Genomic DNA, 16425 nt, shown 5'->3' on the forward strand with positions numbered 1-16425 from the left:
GCTCAGAGCAACCCTGTGCCGTGGAGGCATGCCTGTCCGGTGGCCCCTTTCCCAATGCTTGGGGTCTTCCTGGGGAGGGGAGTCTGCCTCAGAGCAGGGGTAGCCACTGACTGGGTCCTGTTCTGCCAGCTCTGAAGCCTTCTACGTCTTGCATCTGAGGCTGCAGAAAAGCCAGATGTCCCCCACTGTTGCTACAGGTTGCTTGTTAGGGCTCAGTGAGCCTGCAGTGATCTGTGTGCTGCAGAGAAAGCCGAGGTCCTGGGGGGCTGAGGCAGAGCAGGTCTCTTTGGACTCCAGTGGCCAGCCCTTCACCCACCTGCTGAAGACCACTATCCCCCCCACCCCCCCATCATCCCATTTTGCTTTCCAGAATCAACCCCCCAGCCAGGAGTGGCGGCCAAGTCCCTCTGTCCTTCCAGGAAGTCAGTCAGAGGCTGAGCTGAGCTGTGCTGTGTGTACAGGATGAACTCCAAGCTGGTACTGCCTGAACCTTGCTTGCCCTTGGACTTTGTAGCTGGGAGAAGGATCCAGTCCCTTCCACCCCCTGCTTCTTGACTTCCTGCTGGACACTGGAGCTCAAGCAGCTGCTGTACGTTATTAGCTTTGAATCTCACAGAACTCTGCAGGCAGGGTTTTCAGTCACCCTCACATCCCAGTTGAGGACACGGAGGCATAGGCAGGTGGGGTTTGGGGTCACATTGCACAGCAGACTGGGAAGGAGGCTGAGGATGCTATTGGTGCCCATCTGATTGTCAGAGGCACTGAGATGGGCATAGCTAGGTCCTGGGTTGTCCTCTGCCTACCTCAGTGTCAGAGCAGGAGCAGAGGTTACCAGAGCCGTCTCTATATGGCTTTCCAGAAAAGCAGCAGTTGCTATAATGAGCTTTCTCCCTAGGCACGTGTGGCCCAGAGCCAGGATTTCAGTCTCCCAAGCCCTACTGTGTGCCAGGGTGATGGTTCGATCCCAAGCAGAAGGGCTATAAAATGAGGATCCTGGTTCTCTGAGTCAAGGGCATCTGAGAGTACCTCCCTCAGACCTCATGCCATCCTGAAGGGTGGAAGCCGTGAAGCCCTGGTTCCCAGATGAAGCAATCGGCCAGCACTGAACAAGGCTTCAGAATCTGCCCAGATGCTGGCTGAGCTGGGATTCTGGTGCAGGATGTGGCCTGAGGCCCTGGTCATCACAGGAGGCTGGAGGCCTGCACACAGCACAGGGTTGTGTCGCACAGCAGAGGCCTGGAGGCTAGAGGGCACGTGGTGAAGGTGTAGAGTGGGGAGTCCTGGCTGAGCTCTAAACGCATTTCTGGGGATGAGGGTTCTGAGCTGAGTTACAGGGACAGGTGGGCATTGAGGACGCTCTTGTCTGGCTGCCATGGGGGAGGGCTGGGGCAAGAGGTTGCTGCTGTTCTGTCTTTGGAGGCGGCTAGAACTACAGAAGTGGCATTAGACATTCTGGATCAATGGCTCACCAACGTTTCTGAGGGCCTGGATGGGGGGGGGGGGTGGTATGTGTGGCATGATCGGGACCACAAGGCTCTCTGACTGGGACTTGAGGGTCTTGAGACCACCCTGAGCTGGAGACTGGGGCTCTGGGGTTAGTGGGTTTGAGAGTATGAGATGCCCTCAGAATATCTAAGAAGCAGTATCGAACTAGATCTAGAGAGCCAGATGTGACCACGTGGGGACATGGCCCACAAGCAGCATTTAAGCATGCAGCTGGGAAGGTCCTCCAGGCCCAAGGACTGGCAACAGTAGTATCAGGTAACAGAAACAGGGTAAGCAGTGATGGGCATCACAAGCCCTTTGTCACGTCAGCACACACGTGCCTGCCTGGCACACTGTCCAGATAAAGAGTGACGTCTGCCCAGTAAGTGGCCTTGCTAGAGTTTGCCATCTGGATAGAAGAGAGGGTCACCAGGCCAGAGGCCACCTGCAGTCCAGAGCTTACCACTAGCGGCTGGTTAGGTGCCCGGGGCCAACACGGGCTTTCAGGTAAAGGGAAAACGACAACCCAAATAGTGCTGAACTCTGGCAAGCGTCCTCCTGGCTGCCCTCGGTTACCCAGCCTGTACACACCACAGCAGAGACCAGCCAGGCAAGGGTGCTGGGGGCAGGGTGGGGAGGAGGCAGGAAAGGTGACTGCTACCGAAATGAGACTCCCTGTGCTCTGCTCTGGGTATGGGGTGAAGCTAACAGATACCACACTGGTTTTGACTGGCAGGTGGTGAATCCTATGAAGCCTGTCATGTCAGGGGAAGCATTTCAGGTCCCTAGATCTGAGAATTTCTGGATGTACCTAAAATCCCTTCTTACAGGTACTCCACTGTCCTCTGCCTGGTCTGAGATATCCAGTGTTTTCCTCATTCTGCCCCAGCTCCCTAGAGCTGCGGAGCTCACTGTCAAGTTTCATGTGGAATTCAAATGTGTTTGAGGGGGAAAAAAAAGGCTGGGAAGACGATTCAGCTGTTAAAGGCACTTGCTTGCAAAGCCTGCTGGCCAGAGTTTAATTCCCAGACCATGTCAGAGGGACACCAAATGTGATGCAAGAATATCTCTCTCTCTCTCTCTCTCTCTCTCTCTCTCTCTCTCTCTCTCACACACACACACACACACACACACACGTGAAAATACTAAGTCAAAGCCCAAGGTGTGGGTGTAGTGTCTTAAGCCTATAATCCTAGCACTCTAGGCTGAAAGTAGGAGGATCAGTGTGAGTTCAAGGTAAGCCTGGGCCAGAGTGAGACCCTACTTCACAAAAGTCTGAAACCAGGGCTGGGGAGATGGGTCAACATTTAAAGATGCTTGCTTGCCTGTTGGCCTCCGTTTCATTCTTCAGCACCCATGTAAAGCCAGACCCAAAGTGGCTCATGTGTTTGACATTCACTTGCAATGGCAAGAGATGCTGGAAAATACACACATGCACACATATATAAATAAAGATTAAAAGCAGCATCTTAATAGTATAATGTACTTTTAAAATTTTATTTATTAGCGAGCAAGAGAGAACATGGATGCGCCAGGGCCTCTAGCCAGTACAAATGAACTCCAGATGCATGTTCTACCCTGTGCATCTGGTTTACTTGGGTAGTGGGCAGTCAAACCTGGGTCCTTAGGTTCTGCAGGCAAGTGCCTTAACTGTTAAGCCATCCCTCCAGCCCACATAATGTACTTTTTGAAAGGTTGAAGTTATTAACATCCATCAACATGAATAGCAATGAACACAACATTTATATTAGGGGCTAGGATGGTAATTGGAATTTTTTTTTTGGTTTGTTTGTTTTGTGGGTTTTTGAGGTAGGGTCTCGCTCTAGCCCAGACTGACCTGGAATTCACTATGTAGTCTCAGGGTGGCCTTGAACCTACAGTGGTCTTCCTACCTCTGTCTCTTGAATGCTGGCATTAAAGGCGTGTGCCACCATGCCCAGCTAATTGGAATCTCTTTTAAAGAAATATTTGTATTTATTTTATAAGAGAGAAAATGGACATGCCAGAGCCTCTTACCACTGCATACAAACTCCAGACACATATATTACTTTGTACATCTGGCTTTACATGTGTAGTAGGGAATCAAACCTGGGCCAGCAGGCTTTGCAAGCAAGTGCCTTTAAACGCTGAACTATCTCTCCAGCCCACAATTAGAATATTAAGTTGGCCTAGTGTCTAGTTTTTTTTTTTTTTTCAAGGGTCTCACTCTAGCTCAAGCTGACCTGGAATTCACTGTGTAGTTTCAGGGTGGCCTCAAATTCATGGCAATCCTCCCAATTTCTGCCTCCCAAGTGCTGGGATTAAAGGCATGCACCATCATGGCCAGCTGAGTTTTTTTTGGGTTTTTTTTTTTTTTAGTGTTGATTTTCATAGAATAGAGCCAGGGAAACATTCACAGGTAAGTGGTTAGGAGTTAGGAGCAGCACTGGTGTTTCTGAAGCCACCTGGAAGAAGCTTTATTATAAGCTCAGCCTGTGGAGAAGATTCTAATGTGTCATAATTAGGTGCTATGATCATTCGAGTCTATATGATTTTTTTTTTTTTTGCCTTTTTGTTTTGTTCTGTTCTTTGGTTTATTTTAAAGCAGGGTCACACACTAGCCCAGGCTAGCCTTGAACTCATGGTATGTTAATCCTCTACCTCGGCTTCAGAGAGCTGGGATTAAAGGCTGTGCCACCATGCCTGGCTCAGAGTCTGTGATGTTTAAAGGTGTCTTTATAAATTAATTATTTGGAACTGCAGAGATGACTTAGCAGTTATGGCACTTGCCTACAAAGCCTCACAACCTGCGTTCTGTTCCCTAGTACCCATACAAAGCCAGATGCACAAAGTACCACGTGCATCTAGAGTTCACTTACAGTAGTAGCTAGAGGCCCTGATGTGATCATTTTCTCTCTCTCTCTCTCTCTCTCTGTCTGCATGCAAATAAATAAAATTTTAAAAATTATTTTAGGAGGCTGGGTGTGGTGGTGCATGCCTTTAATTCCAGCACTTGGGAGGCAGAGGTAGGAGGGTCACCATGAGTTTGAGGCCACTCTGAGACTACATAGTGAATTCCAGGTCAGCCTGGACTAGAGTGAGACCCTACCTTGAAAGACCAAAAAAAAAAAAATACATATATATTTTTTAGGGCTGGAGAGATGGCTTAGGAGCTAAGGTGCTTGCCTGTGAAGCCTAAGGACCCATGTTTGTCTCTCCAGATCCCACATAAGCCAGACACACAAAGGTGAGACAAGCACAAGGTCACCCATGCCCACTAGGTGGCGCAAGCGTCTGGAGTTCAATTTCAGTGGCTGAGGCCCTACCATACCAGTTCTCTCTCTCTCTGTCTCTCTTTCTCTGAAATTAAAAAAAAAATACTTTAGTTAGCATGCAAAATAATGGGTTTCATTATCAGATTCTCTTACCCACACTGCCCCCTTCCTCTCTCCCTCCCCCTTGCTGGTTCCCTCACTTCTCCCAGTAGACCCCCTTCTGCTTTCTTGTTGTATGTGTATATATACACACACACTTAATTCTAGATTTTGTGTATGACAGTAAACATTCCGTATTTGGTTTTCTCCCACAACTCTCTCCTCCCTCCTCATAGACCCCTTCTACTTTCAAGTACACACATACACAAATCTAGATTTTTGCATGAGAAAACATGGGATACTTGTCTTTCTGAATCTTACTTCACTTTCTGGCTTATTTCTTTTAATATGATGATTTCCAGTCCCATCCCTTTCCCTGCAGGTTTTAAAAATGTGAATTAAGCCGGGCGTGGTGGCGCACGTCTTTAATCCCAGCACTTGGGAGGCAGAGGTAGGAGGCTTGCCAAGAGTTCGAGGCCACCCTGAGACTACATAGTGAATTCCAGGTCAGCCTGGACTAGAGTGAAACCCTACCTCAAAAAAACAAAAAACAAAAAAGTGAATTTCAAAAAAAAGAGAGAAGAAAAGAAAGAAACAAGAAGGGGGAAGGAGAAAGAAAAAAGAAGGGGAGGGAAGAAGGGCAGAGGAGGGAGGAGAAAGAACCGTAGGTGGGCAGCAGCAGTAGGATGACTATGCCCTTCCTGAAGTTAGCCAAATTACTCCAGCCTCACCAGTCTTTGAGTCCTGGAGACATTTAGCATGTGTCACAGCAAATGATTCTGGGCCATATGCTTCTGAAAGGTCTCTGGGGTCCACACTCCCCACCTGGCTATATAGTACACATTCTAGACACAGTCCTTGGTCTGGGGCAGCAAAAACAAGCCCCAGGCAGGATGCATAGACTAAGGGACTTCCCCAGTTCCTTTAAGGTGCCTCCGACTTCCAAGATGGGCACACAGGAGCCCTTGAAAAGTTGGAATTTCTCTGGTTCTGGGTACCTTCATTTCTGGGAACTAGCTGTGCTTTGGAAAGAGAAATGAGAAGCAAAACCCTTTCGGGCCTCAGCATAACCCCCGCCCTCCCCACTTTTCGTCTCCTTCCGCTGAGTCACAGTTAAAAGCCAGGCACCTCAGCCTCCCTCGAGCCATCCGGGTGGGGCAGGAGGCAGGGTCAGGTGAGGACACAGCATCGGAGACAAGTCTTGCCTGCCAACATCCTCTGTGAGGAGCTTGGACGTTGCTGAGGCGTGAGACCACCTGCCCAAGTTTAGAGAAGAGGGAACTGAGGTCCGTTATGTCCTGTTCCTCACACTCTCTTGTCATCCTTCCTTCCTCTCAATCTTCTACTAAGTGCTACCTCTATGTAAGCCCAAGCTAGGAGGAGTGGGGTTCTGCCCTTGGGGAACTCACGGATGTGGACACAAGCTCCTTCTGACAGGCTCTTCACAAGGGGCTGGGTCCTTAGCCTTGCTCTGGCCACAGATGGGGAGTCATAGGAGGCTTTAGGCTCCAGAGAGCACATCATAGACACAGTCCTGCACAGGCATGCACGCGGACATGCATGTACATGGGCGTGGGACGTGAACACGGCCTGTGTGCATGATCACAGGTATTCATGCAGGGCTTCCTTGGGTGGGGAGCTCTAGGAGGTGTGCCCACGTGTGTGTGTGTGTGTGTGTGTGTGTGTGTTTGCTGTGTCTCAGACTCCAGCCACTGCCTGAGTCAAGGAAGGCCGCAGAAGCTCAATCATTTTGCTTTCATTTCATAGAAAATAAGTCTGTAGCAGAAACTCCTCGGGGGCCCATAATTTGCCCAATGACACACAGCAAGTTGGGGCAGGTCTAGAAGGGGAAGTACCTCGATCTTTAACCTTTGCATGCTGGTACTGGCGTCCCCGGGGAGCCATATTTTATCAACCACTAGGAGAGGAGACTAATGGCTTAAAGAACCCATCTGAAGGCCAACCTAGGGTCCTCCTACATCTCAGTGACCTTTCCCAAAGATTTTTCCTTTGCTTGGACTGTCTGGACCTTTTAGCATCGAGATCTTTTGCTCTCTCTTTCTTCCCTTTCTTCCTTCCTTCTTTGTTCTTACTCCTTTTTCCTTTCCTCCCCTTCCTTGCATGAAGCAGCCTCCCAGTTCTGCTGGAATTCTTCCCACCCTCCCTCATCCCAGGGAATTTCTCTGACCTGAGCCTCCCCTACTCCGGCCTCAGTCCCCGTCACTTCCTCGCCTGTAGCCTTAGGCTTGGAATGGAGCGTTTTAGAGGCTGGGTTGCTGGAACCACACCTAATCCAGTCCAGCTTTTCCCACCACCAGTCTCACTGGGGTGGGTCCTTGATGGGAGAGGGAGCAGCCTCTGCGAGAGTACCTACTTGCCCCCAACCATGCCCTCTTTCCAAAGGCCCAACAAGGCCCAGTATGCCCTACTGGAGCAAGGGAGGCTGATGGCTTTCAAAGACAGCTTCCAGTTCTGTGCTCTAGGCAAGACTGAGCCCAAGTCAGTGAGAAATCCCACGCACCAGGGAATCGACCATCTGGATTACCCTCAAGTCAATGATGAGAGATGGGGAGAGTTGAGCAGCACATACCCCAACCTCTCCACTGAGGTCTGTCCCTTGGGTGGGACAGCCCTGAGGCCTGTCCTATTTCATTTTACAACTGAGGGCAACCACTCACCACCACACCTGTTTTAGCTCCTGTTCCTTCCTTATCTCCCTTCCTCTGTCCTTTGTACTAAGATTTGTGAAGACTGAGGTTTTCACTCATAGTTCATAGTGTTAACCACTCGGCATGGCCAGGGCTACCACAGATACTCACTATAAAAATTGTCAAAAAAGACCCTGTCTCAAAAAGAGGGAAAAATACAGCATTCCTAAGGACTAACATCCACAGTTGTCCTCTGACCTCCATGCATGAGTGTGGGTTTTTGTTTTTTGTTTTTTGTTTTTGTTTTTGTTTTTTTGAGGTAGGGTCTCACTCTGGTCCAGGCTGACCTGGAATTAACTCTGTAGTCTCAGGGTGGCCTTGAACTCACAGCGATCCTCCTGCCTCTGCATGTGCCACCACGCCCAGTGTTTTGTTTTGTTTTTTTTTTTGAGGTGGAGTTTTGCTCCAGCCCAGGCTGACCTAGAATTCACTATGTAGTCTCAGGTGGCCTAGAACTTATGACAATCCTCCTACCTCTGCCTCCGAGTGCTGGGATTAAAGGCGTGCGCCACCACACCTAGCTGTTGGTTTTTTTGAGGTAGGGTCTCACTCTAGCCTAAGTTGACCTAGAACTCACTTACAGTTCCAGGCTGGCTCCAACTTGCAGTGATCCTCCTACCCTTTCCCTAAAACATCACCTATGTAAAGACTATTTGGGGTGCTGGGGGAGATGGCTCAGCAGTTAAAAGGGCTTGCTGGCCTGGGTTCGATTCCCCAGTACCAACATAAAGCCAGATGCACAAAGTTGTACACATGTTTGTTTGCAGTGGCAGAAGACCATGGTGCACCCTTATTTCCTTTCTCTCTGCTCATAAATAAATAAATTAACTAATTAAAAAATACTGTTGGGAACAGAGGCATTTAGTGCCTCTACTGGAAAGAGCTATGCAGCGTAGTCTCCCAATACCCTGGTGCTCCACGACATCACCTCCAAATAGGCCATTTGCACTTAGATCCTTGTCTCATAGTTGGCTTTGGGGGGATGTACAGGGTAGCCACATCAAAGAAGAGGCTTTGTCACCCATGGTCGCACTGTTCTGCCACCCAGGGAGGAGCTCTAAAAGGCATTTGAAATCTTATTTCATTTTAATCTTGAAATATTTGACTCTCCTTAGAAGTTATGGCGATGGGCTGGAGAGATGGCTTAGCGGTTAAGCGCTTGCCTGTGAAGCCTAAGGACCCCGGTTTGAGGCTCTATTCCCCAGGACCCACATTAGCCAGATGCACAAGGGGGCGCACATGTCTGGAGTTCATTTGCAGCGGCTGGAGGCCCTGGCGCACCCATTCTCTCTCTCTTTCTATCTGCCTCTTTCTCTCTATCTGCCTCTTTCTCTCTCTCTCTCTCTCTGTCACTCTCAAAAAATAAATTAAAATAAACAACAAAAAAAAGAAGTTGTGGCAATGGCAGGTGTGAGGTTTTTTTTTTCATTTTCAAAATTGTTCGGGTATCATTTATTGGAAATTGTGCCTGGTCTGCTACCATTGTCTCCTAATCTGCCTGGGACTTGTTTTGCAGAGTATGACACAAACCTATGAAGCATTTATTTCCAATCAATTTATTGAGAATGCACGGGCACCAGGGATTTGACATTGGACTGGCTCGTGTGACAAACCCACATGTCCACCGTCATGGTATTGCTCTACAGGCCCCAGGGAAACACATCAAGGGCGCACCGCTTTGATGCCGAGTAGAGAATTGAACCGTGGGCTGGGAAGATTCCTTTCTATGAAAAAAATCTAATATGACTTAATAAAAACTTCAGGACTAAGGATATAGCTCAACAGTGGAGTACTAGCCTGGCTTATGGAAGGCCTTGAGCTCAATCCCTAGCACACAGAAATCACATTAAAAATTAAGTAAAAGGCTGGAGAGGTGGCTCAGTGGTTAAAGTGCCTGCCTGCAAAAGCTACCCACCTGAGTTCAGGTCCTCAGCACCCACGTAAAGCCACGTGGACAAAGTGGCACATGCATCTGGAGTCTGTTTGCAGAGGCCGGTGCACCCATTCTCTCTTTATGTCTCTCTTCTATCTCTCTGCTTGCAAATAAATAAATAAAAATATTTTTTTAATTAAGTAAACATTTAGTTGGAAATCATCTTGAAACTTGACATTATTATACAGCATGCATTTTCTTTAATTTAGCTTTTTTAATTTTTCTTTGAGACAAGGTTTCATTGTGTTGCCCAGGCTAGCCCCATACTCATTGCAATCCTACCTGCCTCAGCCTTGTGAGTCACTTCACTGCTAAGAGATGATTTTGACTCTTTTAAAAATAACTTTGGGGGCTGGAGAGATGGTTCATTGGTTAAAGGCACTTACTTATAAAGCCTAACAACCCAGGTTCGATTCCCTAATATACCCATGTAAATAAAGCCTGATGCGCAAAGTGATACATTTGTCTAGAGGTCATTTGTAGCGGCAGGATGCCGTGACACACCCACTCTCTCCCTCTCTCTGTCTCTCATAAATAAAAAAATATTTAAATTTTTTGTGTAAATATCTTTAAAATTCTGGCAATTTTTTATATTTTTCATTTACTCTAGCTCATTTTTTAAAATTTTTTGCTGTTTGGATCTTATTTTAATTTTGTAACTCATTACTGCTGAAAGAAAATCAGTAATTCTGTGAACCACTTATAATAAATGATCTTTAATTTTTTTAAATTTATTCATCTATTTACTGGCAGAGAGAGCTAGAAAGAAGAGAGACATAGAGAAAGAATGGGCATACCAGGACCCCCAGCCACTGCAAATGAACTCCAGATGCATGCACCACAATGCATCTGGCTTTATATGGGTAATGGGGAATTGGACTCAGGTTGTTAGGCTTTGCAGGCAAGCACGCTAGTTGCTGAGCTATCTTTCCAGCCCTAATAAATGATTATAATGGCATAATCATTTTTACTGGAATAAAGGCAAGAACAATTAGTACTACGGGATAAATGCAGGATACAGGAATTAGGCATGTCTCTGAAATTTTCCTTAAACCTCAGGTCTATTACTGAATACCTAGACACAGGCATTATTAAGTTCAGTCTTTTTTTTTTTTTTTTCCTGAGGTAATATGGAATTTACTCTGCAGCCCAGGCTGTCCTTGAAGTCATGCAATCCCACCTCCGTCTCCTAAATGCTGGGATTAAAAGGCATTGGCCACCATGGCTGGCTCAAGCTTAATCATTTTATATCTGCTGACTTTCAGATGATATACAGGCCATTAAGTTTACAGATAGTTTTATTGCTATGAAAGCTTATTTGTTGAGTAGGAGGATAGAGAATATTTTGATCACAGCTTGTATCTTGCTTGATGATTTTTAAATATTTATATTCTGGCCTGAGGACCTCCACTTGTACTTCTGCCTGGAGCACTGGAAACACTGGGGCCTTTGCTTTAGTTCAGCAGGTGTATCTGCAGGGGCTTCTGCTAGCAGAGAGAGCCAGATAAGGTGCTCGTGGGCTCATGTCTACCACCACGTGGACTCGTGCTCAAAGGACAGGATGGGTTCAGAGAGGAGATCCCGAGGAGAAACAGAAATAGAGCCCACGGTTTACGACTTACTCCTCACAGTGATTCCATCAGGTAAGTGATGACACCATCCTCATTTGGCAGAGGAGGAAACTGAGTCTCAGACATGATCATGATTTGCTCAAGTCACGACACAGGTTAGTTGGCTCTGGGACCCCCTGTAACTGGGCACGTGGGTCTCCTGAGTATCTAACAAATGACACCTAGAAGCTCCACCAGTTGGGTGGGGTGGGCTTCAGGTCAAGTTCTCCATGGTGGACTCCTTCTAGCCAAGGTCCACTTAAGTAGGGCTAGCCACCAGAGGCTAAAGTGGCATTGAATGCAGTACCTCCACCCTCTGCCAGCTGCCCCAGGGAGCCCCCAGAGAGCTGGCTGCTCTGAGGTTTGAGTTCAGAGAGGATGTGTGTGTCCCTGGGCAACCTTCACTGCCTTCCGACAAGGGTTGGAGGATTGCTTCCTCACAGGCTGCCTCGCAGCTGCTCATTGGCCACTGTTCTGGCCCTTTAATGCCAGGACCAGCCCCTGGAGGATGACTTCCATGGTCTTCTCTGGGACATAGGAGTGGGTGGGCCACAGGCTTGGGAGCTGTGCTCAGTGAGGGCCAAGGAGTGACCTAAGGATGTGAGTGGAGAAGCGGTTCCCTCCCTATGCCTCTGCCCAGCTCTGGCCAAGGAAGGTTCTTCATTCTGTAGGCAAACTGCTTCTGAGTGGTTAAAAGTCTACTCCGGAGCATCCCTTTTCTTGGCTGGCATGCATCGAGCCCTGCTACCCCAGTCTTCTCAGCTAGATCTGGCAGGGATGACCCAAGGAGATCCTGTCACGTGAACTCCGAGTATTTTCAAAATATGACCAACTTTCAACCCAGTCCCAGATCCAGGTTACACCCTCTACGACCTTCCTTGAGGGAAGCCTGGGAACAGGGCCTTAACCACTAAGCCATCTCTCCAGCCCCCTACCCACTTTTGATGGTCCGTTCTTTCTAGGGCTGGACACGAGACAAAATAGAGGCCATACCAGAACCTGGGGCTTCCCTGGAAGAGCCTTTAGGATGATGGAGTAGTTGAAAGAGGCAGCTGCAGTCAGGGTGGACTTCCTGGAGGTAGGGACCTAAACAGAAGCCTTGGCGCCCTATCTATCCCTTTCATAGGTCACTGACTGTCCTCTCAGCTTCTCCCTGGAATGACCAGCGGGTTCTAGGAAGTGTCCCTTTGCTTGGCAGTGCTGGTTCCAAGAACTGAAGCTCACAGTAGCATTTACATGGGATCCTTTCCTAGAACCTCAAGAGTCATTGCACTCGGGCTACTGGGGTCTCAGGGCGGTGGGGATGAGAGGTGGGGAAGGGAGAGGAGCGCCTCAGGAGGGGCCTCGGTAGGTGGTAAATTCCATGGGGTGGACACTGGGAGGTGGGCACAGGCTGTCCACCAGGAGGGAGTGGGGACAGGAGGTCAGCCAAGTACAGGTGTTCTGTCCCCTGGTGAGCCGTGCGGACAGGCCCATGAGTTCTTTCACAGTAAGGGCTCCGTGGGCCCGGAGCTCCCATTGACTTGTTACACTCCACCCTCTATCCCGTCACTCCACTGACCTAATACTTTCAGTCCCACCACTTGGAGTATTAGCCGGGGCCTTCTCTTGGCTTCACAGGGGGCCTTCATTAGACAAGCTGCCGAGGAACAAGACGGGCTCTGATCAGGGAATGGGGATGCGACAGGTGTCCTGGGGGCCTTGAAAAGATCTGATACCTGCGCTATGAATCTTGCTATAATGCCACCCTGCCTGCTTAGAACTGAGTAAGTCTCCCCCACCCCACCCACCCCTGAAAGCTGGGTAGGTGAATGGGGTCAGGGCGAGACAACCCCCTGATGGGGTAGGTAAGAACAGGGTCCAAATTCCCCCAAGGTCACTGAGCCTCTCCTCTGTGTATTCCACCTCTGAGCTGGCACCAGGCCCGCCCACTCGCCTGGGACCTGCCAAAGCATGTTGAGCAACCAGTTCCTGAGAAGCGTGGAAAGCTGTTTGGTTTAAAATTAACTCCCCCCGCCACCCCGCTCCCCCGCCCGCCCGCCCTCCTCCGAGTTCTTGGAAGAGGCGCGCTGCTCTTCCTGGGAAGAGGCCTCCGGCCGCAGCTGCTGCTGTGATTCTGGCGAATCACAGGCTGGGGGGTGGAACTGCCCACACCAGGCCCTCTCTGCCCTCCACAGGCACCCCCAGGTAACCTGCTGGGACCCAGAAAAGTAAAGGTGGATTGTCAAGGAGATGGGAACGGGTGCTTTTACTGCCAAAGCCCACAGCCTTCAGCCAGACCCCCTCTGGCTCCCAGTGGAAAAGGCACAGGGTGAGACCCAGCCCCGGGCACTTCTCAGGTAGGACAGACAGCCAAAGGGATCCCACTGACAGCAAACCCAGGACCTTGGCTTATGCCAAGGCCATATGTGGCTCAGAGAGATAAAGGAATCTTCTCAGAGTCACCTAACTCTGCCTGCCGGAGCTGAGCCTGCCTTGTAAGATGCCAGGCTGACGATGCCAAGATTCCAGGGGCACAGGCACCCATATGCCAGGGTTAAGCGTTACTCTGACAGGAGGTCTCTTCCTGTCACCCCTCCACCTCCTTACACTGCTCTGGGAACCCAGCTCCCTCTAACTAGGCTTCCATGTGTCTGGGCTTTGAGGAAAGTTTCCCGAAGACCTCTCTCCCTACAGCTCCCTTCACCGCGGCCTGTTCACTGAAAGGAGCTGAGGAAAACAAAGGAATGTTGGCCAAGTAGAAAGGTCAACAGCAACACCACGCACGCACACACACGCTGTGATGTGTTCAGAGGTGGGGCTCTTGGGGGTAGGGAGAGTAAAGTGCTTTCTGGGAGGAGATTGAGTGTTTAGAGTCACTTAAAAAAAAAAAAAACTTATTTATTTGAGAGAGAGAGAGACAGAGAGAATGGGCACACCAGGGCCTCCAGCCATTGCAAACAAACTCTAGATGCATGCACCCCCTTGTGCATCTGGCTTATGTGGGACCTGGGGAATTGAACCTGGGTCCTTAGGCTTTGCAGGCAAGTGCCTTGACTGCTAAGCCACCCCTTCAGCCCTAGAGTCACTTTTTAAGAGCACAGCTTTGGGCTGGAGAGATGGCTTAGCGGTTAAGCGCTTGCCTGTGAAGCCTAAGGACCCCGGTTCAAGGCTCGGTTCCCCAGGTCCTACGTTAGCCAGATGCACAAGGGGGTGCACGCATCTGGAGTTCGTTTGCAGTGGCTGGAAGCCCTGGCGCGCCCATTCTCTCTCTCTCCCTCTATCTGTCTTTCTCTCTGTGTCTGTCGCTCTCAAATAAATCAATAAAAAATGAACAAAAAAAAAAAAAAGAGCACAGCTTTGGTCTAACCCAGACTGTCAGTGAAATCCATATTTATGGCTGTAAGAGGCGACAGAGTCGGCCCTGGCTTACTGGTGCTGGAAGTGGGGAGAGTCCCTAAATCGGGACTCTGCCTCTTGAATGTTGGGTGCCCTGCACCCTTCAGCCACACCAGCCTACCCACTTGACTGCGTGGATGGAACAGTCATGGAGGAATCCTAGTAGCCTCCACTCTCCTTAAACTTCAAAGGCTGTTGTATTCTGAGCTTTAAAACAACTCTTTGCGTTAAGCAGTCAGACGGCTTCCTTCCATGAGCCCCGCCGTGTCCTGACTCTTAGATGTGTCATCTTCCATGTACTGGGCATTCCCCCAAAGCCAGCCCCAGTCTCCGCTCCCCCTCTGGTCAGCAGTCTGGCCAGAACCAATCCTCCGGGGACCTCCCCTAGTTTGCAGCTCAGACATGGATCCCTAGGCTGCTGTCCTAGAGTGACCATGGAGGTGCCTCCTGGTTGGCTGGCTGGCTGTGCTGTTCCCCAGAGCCAAAGAGGGGTGGGGAGGCTGTTGAATTTCTGATGAAAGCGTAAGCCTGCTTTAGATTCAAACTGGTTTAACAGGTTGGTGTGAAAGGGCTGTTACTCCACTTCTCCTGGGGGAAGGGGCCCTTGCTGTTTCTAGATCTTTTTGACTTTTTTTTTTTTTTTTTTAGGTAGGGTCTTACTCTAGGCTAGGCTGACCTGGAATTCACTATGTAGTCTCAGGATGGCCTTGAACTCATGACGATCCACCTACCTGTACCTCCAGAGTGCTGGAACCTTGGTGGTAACTTATTTCAAGGCCCTGGTCCCTCACTTCACCATGGACAGCCATGGAAGGTAGGGTTTCCGTTTGAGTGCAGCTAGCCCAGCCACTCCCCTGGCCCTGATCAGACATGTGTTTAACCTTGGTCTGGCAAAACACAAAAACAAACAAAGGAAAAAACAACAACAAAAAACCCAGCTCAGTCAGCAAGTTCAATGTCAGACCTAGGTGCAGGGGTCCCGGTGACCAAGGGGAACGTTAGGTCACTAAGTGATCCTGGGTGAAACATCTTAGCAAGATGCTAGCCAGTAGGCTGGAGAGATGGCTTAGCGGTTAAGGTGCTTGCCTGTGAAGCTGAAGGATCCAGGTTCAATTCCCCAGTATCCATGTAAGCCAGCTGCACAAGGTGGTACATGCGTCTGGAGTTCTTTTGCAGTGGCTAGAGGCCCTGAGGTGCACATTCTATTCCTCTCTGTCTGCCTGTTTCTCTCTCAAGTAAATAAACAATTTTTTTAAAAAATATGCTAGCCAGTTAAACCTTCCTGACAAGAAATGCCTGTGTGGCTTAGTAGCATTTGTCCCCAAAGCGTGCCTGAGGGACTTTTTTTTTAAAAAATTTTTTTCTCAATTTTATTAAACATTTTCCATGATTATAAAAAATATCCCATGGTAATTCCCTCCCTCCCCCCCCCTTTTCCCCTTTGAAATTCCATGCTCCATCACATCCACTCCCCATCTCAATAAGTCTCTCCTCTATTCGGATGCCATGATCCTTCCCTCCTCTTACGATGGTCTTGTGTAGGTAGTGTCAGGCACTATGAGGTCATGGATACTGAGGGACTTTTAAGTTCACAGAGGATTTACAAGATCCAGACCTCCCCAACTCCCCAGTGGCCTATCAGAATCTGCCAGGGTCCAGCCTCACTCTCCAGAAAGCCATGCTAAGTTTCCTCATCCCTCTGCATCTTAGCAAGCCGGGGCAGAAGAGCGGCTGCATGAACAAATTTGGAGTTCAGCTTTGAAGGTGAGTTCTGTCTCTCATGAACTGTGTGATTCTAAGCCAGGCCCCTTCTCTGAGCCATACCTCGTCAGCCATGCGGACAGGCAGGGCTGGGGTATAAGAACTAAGGGACATGAACCCTGCCCAGCGTCGCTGGCCCGTGCCTCCTCTAGCTTCCTACCCCAGCTCTCCAACGTTCAACCTTCTTTCTGGCCTCC

The sequence above is a fragment of the Jaculus jaculus genome, chromosome 17, assembly GCF_020740685.1.
Source record: "Jaculus jaculus isolate mJacJac1 chromosome 17, mJacJac1.mat.Y.cur, whole genome shotgun sequence".
In the NCBI taxonomy this organism is placed as follows: domain Eukaryota; kingdom Metazoa; phylum Chordata; class Mammalia; order Rodentia; family Dipodidae; genus Jaculus; species Jaculus jaculus.